The sequence below is a fragment of the Artemia franciscana genome, chromosome 13 (assembly GCF_032884065.1).
Source record: "Artemia franciscana chromosome 13, ASM3288406v1, whole genome shotgun sequence".
In the NCBI taxonomy this organism is placed as follows: Eukaryota; Metazoa; Arthropoda; class Branchiopoda; order Anostraca; family Artemiidae; genus Artemia; species Artemia franciscana.
In genome coordinates, this window is record NC_088875.1 from 17,520,809 (window position 1) to 17,532,952 (window position 12,144).

Genomic DNA, 12,144 nt, shown 5'->3' on the forward strand with positions numbered 1-12,144 from the left:
CGTTTTTTTTACAGCAATCTTAGGATGACAGTTTAATGAACCTGGTAGATGAACTTGTATGGGATGTTCATGTGCTGAAACCTAAGATTATAAGGGTTATGATCCACTATACAATAATAACAATATTAATAATATTAATGATAATATAAATTTATTTCTGACCCACATATACAACAATGTTAATACTGGAGTACAAAAGGGAGTAAGAGAGAGAGAGTAAAAAAAATAATTTTAAAAATATAAATGCAGAACCAAAGAAGAAAACCATGGATGAAACTTAATGCAAGTTAATTTTTCACCGTAAAAATAATGATCAAAAAGGAAAAGGCATAAAACCCAAACACAAGGATGCATTTATATCTTTTTAGTTTAAAAATTTGTATTTTAAAAAACAATTTAATATTTAAAAATATAAATGAAAAACCAGAGAAGAAAACCACGGATCAAACGTCTTTTCAAGCTAGAAGTAAATAAAAAAACAAGTTTTTTTAAATGAAAGTAAGGAGCGACATTAAAACTTAAAACGAAAAGAAATTACTCTATATATGAAAGGGGCTTTTCCTCCTCAACGCCCCACTCTATACCCTTAAGTTTGACTCTTTCTCTTAACTCTAGCGTAAAGAGTGGGGCGTTGAGGAGGAAAAGCCCCTTTCATATACGGAGTAATTTTTGTTCATTTTAAGTTTTAATGTCGCTCCTTGCTTTCATTTTAAAAAACTTGTTGTTTTCTTTACACTAAAGCTTAAATTCTGTCCCAATTCCTTAAGAATGACCCTTGAATCACAAAGGCCGTAGAATAAATAGTTGAAACTACTAAAAATACTTTAGCGTAAAGAGCGAGGTATTACGCGGAGGTAAACCCCTCATATGCGTAATAATTTCTGCTTGTTTTAAGTTTTAATGCTGCTCCTCACTTTCAGTAGAAAAAACTTTTCATATTTATTTTTTCATTGTTTTTTTAAATAATGCTAAAAAATCCTACGCCCCCTTCATTGAAATTCTCTTCCCAATTGAGAAGTTTTTCCATGGAAAGATCCTCCCATGTACCCCCTCCCCACCTCAACTCTCCCTCTCAAACCAAAAAAAATCCCCTGAAAACGTCCGTACACTTCCCAGTAACCATTACTATATGTAAACATAGGTCAAAGTTTGTAACTTGCAACCCCTCCCACGGGGACTGCCGAGGAATAAGTCGTCCTTAAAGACATGTTATTAGGTTTTTCGACTATGGTGAATAAAATGGCTATCTCAGAATTTTGATCTGATGACTTTGGGGAAAAAATGAGCGTGGGAAGGGGCCTAGGTACCCTCCAATATTTTTGGTCACTTAAAAAGGGCACTAGAACTTTTAATTTCCGTTAGAATGAGCCCTCTCGCGACATTCTAGGACCACTGGGTCGATACGATTATCCCTGGGGAAAAAAACAAAAAAACAAATAAACACGCATCCGTGATTTGTCTTCTGGCAAAAAATGCGAAATTCCACATTTTTGTAGATAGAAGCTTGAAACTTCTACAATAAGGTTCTCTGATACGCTGAATCTGATGGTGTGATTTTCGTTAAGATTATATGACTTTTAGGGATTGTTTCCCCCTATTTTCTAAAATGAGGCAAATTTTCTCAGGCTCGTAACTTTTGATAAGTAAGACTAATCTTGATGGAAGTTATATATTTAAAATCAGCATTAAAATGCGATTTTTTATGTAACTATTGGTATCAAAATTCCATTTTTTAGAGTTTCGGTTACTATTGAGCCGGGTCGCTCCTTACTATAGTTCGTTACCACGAACTGTCTGAAAGTATTAAATGTTACTAAGCTTTTTCTTCTTATTAGCTTAGATCTCAACTATAGTTGTAAATTCCTCCCAAAAAAGACATTTGTCGTTCATTTATGCATTATTAATGCGACAATATTTATTAATAGTTTAACCTTCTAGTAGTGATAAATCACTAATAGAATCTTCTAACAATCTTTTAATAAGAAGCGTTTAATCTTCAGAGTGATAAAATGTCTCAGTTTTCGACCTTTTACCCAAAGATAAAAATCAAGCTTAATAGACGACCTAGGTTTAGGAAAAAAGGGTTGTCTTGTCTTGAAACCTTTTTTAAAGAGATAGGTACATTTTAGTAATAATTTTTGTAGATAGCAATTAAAACAGAAATATTGAAGTAATATTTAATTTCTGTAGATCAATTATTTCGTGGTAATGAACTGTAAGTAAGGAGCAAACCAGCTCAATAGTAACCGAAACTAAAAAAAGGAGTTTTGATACCAGTAAATACATCAAAAGAATCGAATTCTTATACTGATTTTAAACATGTAAGTTTATTAAGTTTAGTCTTACTTATCAAAGATTACGAGCCTGAGAAAATTTGCCTGATTTTCGAAAAAATGGGGAAATCCCTTAAAGTCATAGAACCTTAATTATTTCTTTTGTGTGTTTTCGTTTAAACCACTTCGATGTAAAGCTATTATCCCCCCTCCTAGAAAAAGTTCTTGTTTATGCATATGTTTATGTATATGTTCTATGTCTTCTCGGTATTTAAGCTGCTGCGTTCTTTTTCTGTCAGGAATGGATGGTTGTACCTTGAGATTACGGAGAAGCTTGCTGTTGGAAATTCTATCATGAACTTCGGTCCAAACTTCTATCCTTTGCCAGGCGGTGAACGTGTGGTAAGCTAGGTGACAATAAGCTATCCTTTCATCCCTTTGGGGGCTGCTGTCTAGATCCAGAATCCTGTACTCAACCTTTAAAAGCCATCTTTGGGAGACGAATGCTATCCACATGTTGTTTGGGCTTTGCCTTCGTTTTTACAAAGATCGGAATAATCGGAAGAATTTTAATATTTTTCTTTCTTCTTCATGAAGAAGAAAGAAAAATATTAAAATTTTTTCGAAGACTTAAGTCAAGATACATTAAAGTTCTTGAAGAAATAATCGGTATGCAACAAGATTTACGAGCAAAATCAGGATGCATCATGTTTCACGAAGAAACCTGCGACAAGTTTCGTGAAGATAAATATCTTGATAAATTAAGTTTCACGAAAGAATCAAAGAACATACAACGGGTTTCACGAAGGAAAATATCACAATAAATTAAGTTTCACGAACGACATTTAGCATACAGTAGATTCAGATTCAGATTCATTTATTCAAAAATTCATATTCATCAAAATCTTCGACTTGCCCAAATGGAGAGACAAGCTCGACTACTGGGCAAAACATATAAACAAAAATTAACAATCCTCATTGATACAGAACAAACAAAAAATGAACCATTCAAACAGTATCTTAATGAGGGTAATTCAGGTGGAGTAAGTGGAGAGAGGCCAAAATAAAACAAAAAATAAAAATTTTTACCAACCGTTCGTGCAAGCAGATTCTATTATATAACTTTTTAATCGTCTCTTGAAAGATCCTTTCAACAAATTTATCTAATGAATATTTGTTGGCTATTGATGAGATCATATACCGGAGGTTCAAACGAGATCTTTCATTTTTCACGGGAGGTAGTTTATACGGGTTAAAACATCTAGTTATCAGTGAATTTTGATGTTTGGACAGTAAATTCTGGTCAAAAAAGAAATTATGTACATGCTGAATCTTAAAAAACCAACTAGATAATAGCAGATGAGATATCTGTGTAAGAGTCATTATTTCTAGAAACAGGTAAGAAGTACGTGTTTCAGAGTGGATATCTGTACTCCTCGGGTGTTGTAAAAACTTATCTAGAATTCGAATAGCTTTGTTTTTTAGGGTTTGTAGTGGTTTAATATGTGATTTAAAAGTCAGCAAAAATATAGCTGAGCAACGTTGGAGGTGTGCATCAATTAGGCAAAAATATAGGATTCTTAGAACCTTATATGAGAATAGAAAATTTATTCGGTGGAGCATACCTATATTTCTTGATAATTTTAGTCTCAACAACAAAATATGTGTTTTTAAAATTTATGGTAGGGTCAAAAACGATACCTAAATAATTTGCTGTGTATACTCTTTTGATTTTGTGATTATTATCAATGGTAATTTTATTCAGAGAAAGATTTTTCAACTTTTGATTTGATCTTCCATAAATAATAAATTCTGTTTTATCAAAATTAGGGACAAATTTGTCAAGTTTGTGAATTTGGAACCAACTGGTGATGGATTTTGCAACTTCCATCAGTTTTTCTTTCAGTGCATCGAATGTTGGTGCTTTTAAACTTGCTGCAGTATCATCCGCAAACATAATTGTTAATGCATTTTCAGGAGTAGATTTAGGGAGATCATTTATATATATTAAAAATAATAGAGGTCCTAAAAATAATTGCGGTACACCGATATTATTATTCGTTGTCTCAGACGAATATTCACCATCAAAATCCACTAGAAACCTTCGATTGTGTAAATATGATTTAATTAACTTTAAAGGTACTCCTCTTATTCCCGTATTTTCAAGTTTTTAAATAAAATTTCGTGATTTAAAGTGTCGAAATCTTTTTTAATATCTAAAAACAATGTAGCTGCTAAACAATCATCATCTAAAGCATCATTAATGAAAATATGCGTTGCGGCAACGGCATCTTCTGTCGGTGTATCTTTTAAAAAACCAAACTGGAACTTCGAAAAAAATTTTTTATCTTTTCCAGAAATGATGTAAGTCTATACTTCATTATTTTTTCAAAAATTTTAGCCAGTGGCGAAAGGAGTGCAATAAGATGGTAATTATTGGGATCTTGAGCCTCACCTTTTTTAAATATAGGGATTATTTTAGCCTTTTTCAGAAGATCAGGGAAGACACCATTTTTTATGCTCGTATTTATAACATGTGCAAGAGGTTCAGATATTACTCCTGATATTTTCTTTCAAAGATTTGTCGATATATCATCTACTGAAGCTGAATTTCCTCTCTTTAAATCACTAATAGCTTTTTGATATCCATCAAATGATACTGTTGGCATATACAATAATTTATCTTTATTTTGGGCAAAAATCGTGTATAATCTGATGACTCATCCAAAAGATCTCTAACCAATTCTTCACCAATTTTAATGAAATGCTTAGCAAATAATTCAGCGATATCCTTTTTTTCAGTTGCTTCATTAGCGTCAATTCCATTATTAAGAAAAGTCGGTGTCGATCTTGGTGTATTTTTATTTAATTTCTCACGCAAGATTTCCCACATTTTCTGCTGGGACGCAGCTGAAGATATTTCCTTCTCATAATAATTTCTTTCACTTTGTCTCAAAGTTCTAGTCAGAGTATTTTTATGCAATTTGAATTTCTGGATGTTTCCATCAGACGGGTAATTGTGTTGCGAGAGCAACACTTTGGTTTTGTCTCGGCAACACTCGGCTTATTCCTGGAAACTGGTAAGGGTCTAACCTGTGCAGTTTTTACGGAAAGTGTGGACCTCAGGCCGGATTGATGAATATGGCATTACATTTTGGAAAGCTCTGCAGAACTCTTGCCTGGGGACAAAAGGAGGGTTTTTGCTTGTCCACGAGCCATGGCCTGTGGTGTGTGAAGTGAAGTGGAGTTATGTAGCATATGTCAGAGAGGAGTATCTTAAGTTGTGCAGCCAAGCTTTTGTTTCATCAAACCATGTTTCTGCTTTCGAGTGGAAAGCTCCGCCCTAGCAGGCAAGCAGGCAGGCACCACTTGCAAATTGAAGATGGACCAAAATCTTTAAGTGTTAAATATATGTGGCAGTTACCCGGCCCCACAGCCAATATATCTTCTTTGAGTGATAAATAGAAAAATTTACAGAAGGAAAAAAGCGGCATTTTCCCACGGGTCCGAAAGTGCTGCCGTGATTTTGGCTGGGTTTATCATTCGTTTTTTGGGACGTGAGATTAAGGTAGAGAAATGTTATCAGATATACCTCTTAAACTTGAAAAGTTCTGTCATTGCTAAAGAAATCGGAGCTTACCCTTTGCTCCTTTCTAAGTAGTGACGTTAGAATGTTGGCCTACGGCAAAAAAATCAACTTTTGAACTAAGACAGATAGAATTTTTTTCGACGGCAATCGATAGCTTTTGATGAGTTGATCAAAGTATATGTCATCCATTTTTTTTGTAAAAAAATTCCTTCATGAGATATACTAGTTTGAAAGTTTCAAGGGGTTGACAACTTCAGTAGTAGGGTAAACACTGAAACCATAAATAGGCCGATACCATTTGTGAGACAAGTAGGGGACTTGTAAGGAAAGGTCGGCAATTAGCTCAGAATCATCTTTGGCAGTGAGGGGTTTGCAAATTTTGCTATTTGGTGTACCTATTATTGTTTTCCGGTGTATTTGATGGTAAGACCGAGTTGGTCCCAGTGGTAAGACATGCAGGGGACTTGTAAGTAATAATCGTCTGTTATGCTACAATCATCTTTAGTGAAGAGGGGCTTGTAACTTTTGCTAGTTAGTGTGGCCTACCCATACTCACTGTAACCTATAATTAAGTGTTTACGCAACGGGTACAAACGATAACGTAAAACAACGAGGTAGTTTCGTAATAATTAATAGAGTGTCATCTATGGTATTTTGATCCTGAAAAGTTACGGATAGCTTTATAATTTACCAACTAGATTATATAAGATATTGTTCCAAGTCTTCATCCGTCACGATGTCTACGATTGAAAAGGATAAAGTTCAACTGGCTGCAAAGTCAATTTTGTCCCTTCTTTCGATATTCTTTTGTTATTGTTGTTTTTTCAACGCTGAGGAATAGCCTTTGATCATATGATTACTGATCGCGTTCTTCTTTGAACATAACGTTTTAAAAGCTTCGATAGGCTGACAACTTCAGCGTTTAACCGATAGCAAAGAAACAAAACCAAAGTATTGTTCTCGCACCACTTTATTCGGCGAAGCCGGACAAAGGTTGTCGCAACACTTCACATTGCTCAAGCAACGTAGGTCTAGTTGTATTTAATTTTGTATAGTCTATTTTTCTCTTTAATACATTTTAACAGTCTCGGGGATATCCATGGTTTTTGTGGCGTTGACTTGCGTGTTTTCCTTTTAACTTTCGGACATATATCATTATAAAAATCTTTAGATGATTTATAGAACATTTCCAATGCCTTGTTTGCTTCCTCAGTACTGACTACTTCCTTCCAATCTATATCTCCTAGCTTAATAATTAAAACGCGCAATTGATTCATCATTTATTATACGACCTGTTCTTTCATTACGTTTATTTTTTTAGATCTAGCCAAATTAAACTCAGAAATTATCTATATCATTTAATATAACAAAAGCTGTAAAACAAATACCATTAGAAAAAATATTATCGACTAATTTTGCTCCATTATCATCTATTCGAGTCGGAATCAGACATGATGGGAGCAGTCCTTGGCAAAGCATTAGTTCTAAAAATTCTCTTATCTTCGAATCATTTTGCTTTGCTTGAATTTTCATTAGGTCTAGGTTGAAATCACCAAAAATAAATATTTGCTTATTCATTTGTGATATCTTATTTAATAGAATTTCAAATTGCATCAAAAACTGATCTATGCTTCCTGAAGGTGGGCGATATAAAGATATCAGAATTGTAAGTTGGTCTATTAAATCTAAGTCGGTCTATTAGGGGTCTGCAATCGAATTTCTCGATCCTACGTGATGAATACCGAAAAATCGGCCTCGCTTTCAATACTTCTAAATCTGCAATTCTTTTTTCAACGGTGGTTCTTCTCAGCCTGAACACCTCCTGCTGGGTAGCGAGTCAATTACCGTTTCATCTCACGTCGTGTATCTGGGTCTGCCCATAGGCCGTAACCTTAACGAAACTCGTCTACTGCTCGTCAAACACGTCAAAAAAAAAAATTCCGCACTGCATATGGGTTTATCGTCACCAGCAGACTCCTCTTATGCCGAAAGTATCTCGCAAATATGTATAACACTGTCGCACTGCCGCATATTCTACATATCGCGCCATTTTCGAATTTATTAACTGACACCCGAAAATGCAAGCTCTGATCCCTTTATTTTAGTATCGCGAAGCTCCTGCTGCGATGCCCCTTGTGGACGAGAAATACTTATATGATAGATAAACACAGGATTGCAGACCCCAGTATCGCGGTAAACCAGTTTATTTCTAATTTCCAGGCAAAATGGAACCACCCTTGGCTTAAGCATTTCTACAGTTCTTGATCGTGTATTTTTTCCATGTTGTGTTTTAAATTTTACTCCGTTTTTCTTCTCTTTTTTCCGTATTTTTTTTTCCTTGTATTCCGTTTTATTCCATGTGAAAAGTACGGGTAATAAATATTTTACTTACTTACTTACTTTGCTCTATAAGGTATGGACCAAAAATGCCTGTTTGCAGATAACTTCTGTCTGTAAGAAAAGGAAAAGGAAAAGATAGTTCTTACAGCACCTAACCACATAAATATGTTAGTTTATAATCATGTAGAAACGGTTATAGATTATCCTTGATATTACAACAGTTAACTTACTTTATTTCAGTTCCAACTTGTGAGACTGGTAAAAAGTCCAAGTTTATTTTCTGACATTGCGCTATCTATGCAATTATAAATAATAGGTAGCGGTAACAAAGACATTCGAGTCTTCTTGTATCGGAATCATGGGTACCCACAAAACTTTTTTGGGGAGAGGGGGCAATTTTTCTGATAAAAATGGAGGAGAGGATTTAGAAGAATTCTTGACAGATTTATGATATTTATCTAAGTTCTTTGTCTAATTGCGCTCGTTTTGTATGGTTTTTGTATGTTCCACAGCTGGGCAATTGGCTGCTCCCTCTGTCAACATTTTAAAATTAACAATAACGTTTCATAATTTAAAAACAATAATTACCTGGTAATACATTAATATGTTTTCTCACATTGGTTCCCCCCAAAAAAGACTGAATATCATGCAATGCTATGTGGACCAGAAAATTCATGGCTCCATGGTTAAATTATATGTATTTGTTTTTGATCATTTGGTAAAAAGATTTATTATATTTAGTGATGGACTAGGATAGAACTTTTTTATGGGGGATAATTTTTCCAAGTGTTCTCAAAAATTCGGGGAGAGAGGAAGTTGCACAAATCAGGAAAAGTGTTTCGTTGGCAACATTATGTAAGGTTTCTTTGAAAGATTGAAATACTTAAGCTTTACGAAATATTTATTTGAGTATCAATACTGATATTGTTTATGAACTGCTTTTGTAAGAAAAGAAAAAGATTTTATGTTGCCAACTGAGAGTTTACTGGAAAGTGAACATAATTTCCTGACAATTCTGTGACAACACTAATTCAGAGTTATCTCTCTTGATATCTTGGACATAATAAGTTGGTAAACATTATTTTTTGTTACGCAAAATCTATGCAAAGGAGAATTTTTTTTTGTAAATAAATTCTATTGTTCAAATTTTTCTTGAGCTGAATGAATTAAAAAATATAATATGGTAGAAAAAGGGATGAAAATCGTAAATACAGACGTTCTAAAATGTCATCCTCAAAATAAAGAACGTCGCTACTTTTTATATTACTTATTTATTGTTTAAAATTTTAATGCTCTTATTAAAATAACTGATTAGATCTAGCAATTAGTAGGCATTAGCAGAGTGTGTGTTTGGCAGAAAGTAGCTCCAAAATGAGAATATACATATTAGGAGGTTGCTTGCTTGAAATAATAGCAGTTGGTTTTCGTTCCTTTTCTTAGCGTATTTCATAATTTATTATTACTGTATGGGTGGTTGAATTCCTTTTTTTTTCAAAGTAAGTCAGCAAATGGTGTGGGTGATGTGTTTTTAGATCAGAACGTTTTCTGTACTTTTCTTTACTGTACGATTCTCAATTAACAACGTTTGCTAGCACTCTATTCTAGCATGTGGAAACAGAAGTGTTAGCAAAAAAAATTGTTAGCTAAAAATTCACAGATACAAGTTAATTTGGAAGAGGACTACAAAAAAAGCTTCAAAAAGCATTCCCTGCAGGGACTACTATACGGTAATATCTTTGAAAACAATTTAAAAAGAAATTGCTAACTGTAAGAAACAAAACATTCATGGATTCTCTATAATTGTTTATAGTTTAGAGGTTAGTCCTGCTACGTTCCTGTATTATACGTCTTAGATTATTGCACTTCAGAATCTTCAATGACGATTCAATTTTCTGGAGAAATTTGCTCTGATAGCAATGTTAGCTAATCATTTTTTGCTAGCCCATAAAAAAGCATTCAGAGTAAAATTTTTAGCTAACAATTTTTGTTAGGACACTGGATAAGGACATTTACCTTAACCTACCAGCATTGCTGTTGATCAAACCCTTCAAGGACTCAATCTGCATAATTGTCGGTCAAAACAAATAGTCAACAAAAGAAAAATCCACGGATTCTGGAATTACTTGTACATGGTTTGGCATTAAATACTATCTCCAAAGTAGAAGAGATAGATTTGTTTTTTACAACGCATGGGCTTCTTTGGTTTCTCCAAAATAAATCATTTTAAATCGCTGCAAAAAAAATGGGAGTTTCATCTTTTACTTTTAATTTAAAGAGCATGGGCAACTTACAAGAATGGAAAAGCCATTAAAGTTTAAAAACAAAGTCACCATCTAACCTTCTGTAAGACAGGTCTTGAAGATGAGCATCCGCAAATGAAAACCCGAATCAAAAAGAGTCTACGACTCCTCGTCATGAATATCAGGAGGGGAGTTAATACACAAAAGATACATTTTTGTGTATCTTCAGAAACGATTCGATTTTCTGGATAAATTAGCTGTGATAACTTGGCTTGCTATTTGTAAAATGGAGAAACTTCTTCAACAGTTTTAATCTGGACACAAATAGTATTGTTTAATTTGATTTTATGCCTTCTCAAGTTTACCTGAAAAATAAAACTTAATATCATTCCCAAAACATTTTATCTATGCTCTTTGACAACCTTGATATACTTACATTCTTTTGGTTTATTTATATTATAAGAGCTGAAGTAGTAATGGTAGCAGCCCCGAAACTTTAAACTTTATGTCCCCTATCTTTCTAGAGATATTACTGAAGTCTCTTATTGACAACCATACGCATTAATGCCTTATGGTTTAGTTTTAAAGCAACATCCAGTTTTAAAGTATAATGGGCCAATTGCATATTTACGGAGAACTGACATACTCAATATCTCTAGAGGCATAGTTTCTGGACCGTCCTACTATAGATAGATATACACTTTATTTCATGATTAAACCAAAAACAGGTGTTTCACAGAAAAAGATGTACACACTACACAATTAAAAAAAGAATACACACTACCAAAAACAAAACATAAACACTAACTAAAAGTCAAGTCTCTTCGTGCGTGATAAAAATCTGTTTACAATAGTCCGCAATTCTGTTGCTTCTAACTATCAGCGATAAAGTAAACGGCCCACTTATTTCATATTCGCTTAATTCGAACTCCATTACTATACGTGCTAAAAATAAACAGGGCAATCAAATAAAAAATGACTGAATTTTTCCATTAAACCGTACAAGCACAATGGATAATCAGCTTACCTAATCCTATTTAAAAAAATGAAGCAATCTGCCATTCCCTGTAATAAGCTGTGTTAATCTGCTATTTGGGTGGATTTTTGATGCAGAAATTAGGTATTGTTTATTTTCAAAAAAGTTAGCTAGCAGAATTTTTGCTTGCAGAAATTTTAAACACCTCAAACTATTTTCATACAACAACTTATTTGAAGATTTACGTTCTATATGAAAGGGCTGAGATGTACTAAAATCATTAAAAGAAGGACCGGAAAATTTGCAATAATTTGAAAATTATTATTTTTAATTATTATTATAGAAAATAACAATTTTCTATTAAGAATAACATCCGAATGTTCAACCTTATTTTTAACAGGTATCTCAATTCCATCATAAATCAACTTTACAGTCGGAAGCTGATGCTTCCTTGAGAATAAAATTGCTTCTGTCTTGTATTGGTCAGACACAAGCTTATTATCTACTGACCAAGTTTGGAAATACGAAAATATCCTTGATGACAAGGATTCTAAAGTTTCTATTTTACTTAGATTTTCTTAATTGACTGATTTCATTATTCGAGTACCCCCTGATAACTATTCCTACACGAGTAACTGGTAAGTCTGCGACGCTGATCAATGATATATTTGTGGATGGAAAGCGGCTTGAAAATTCATATACTGATGTTTTACTTACGGATGGATC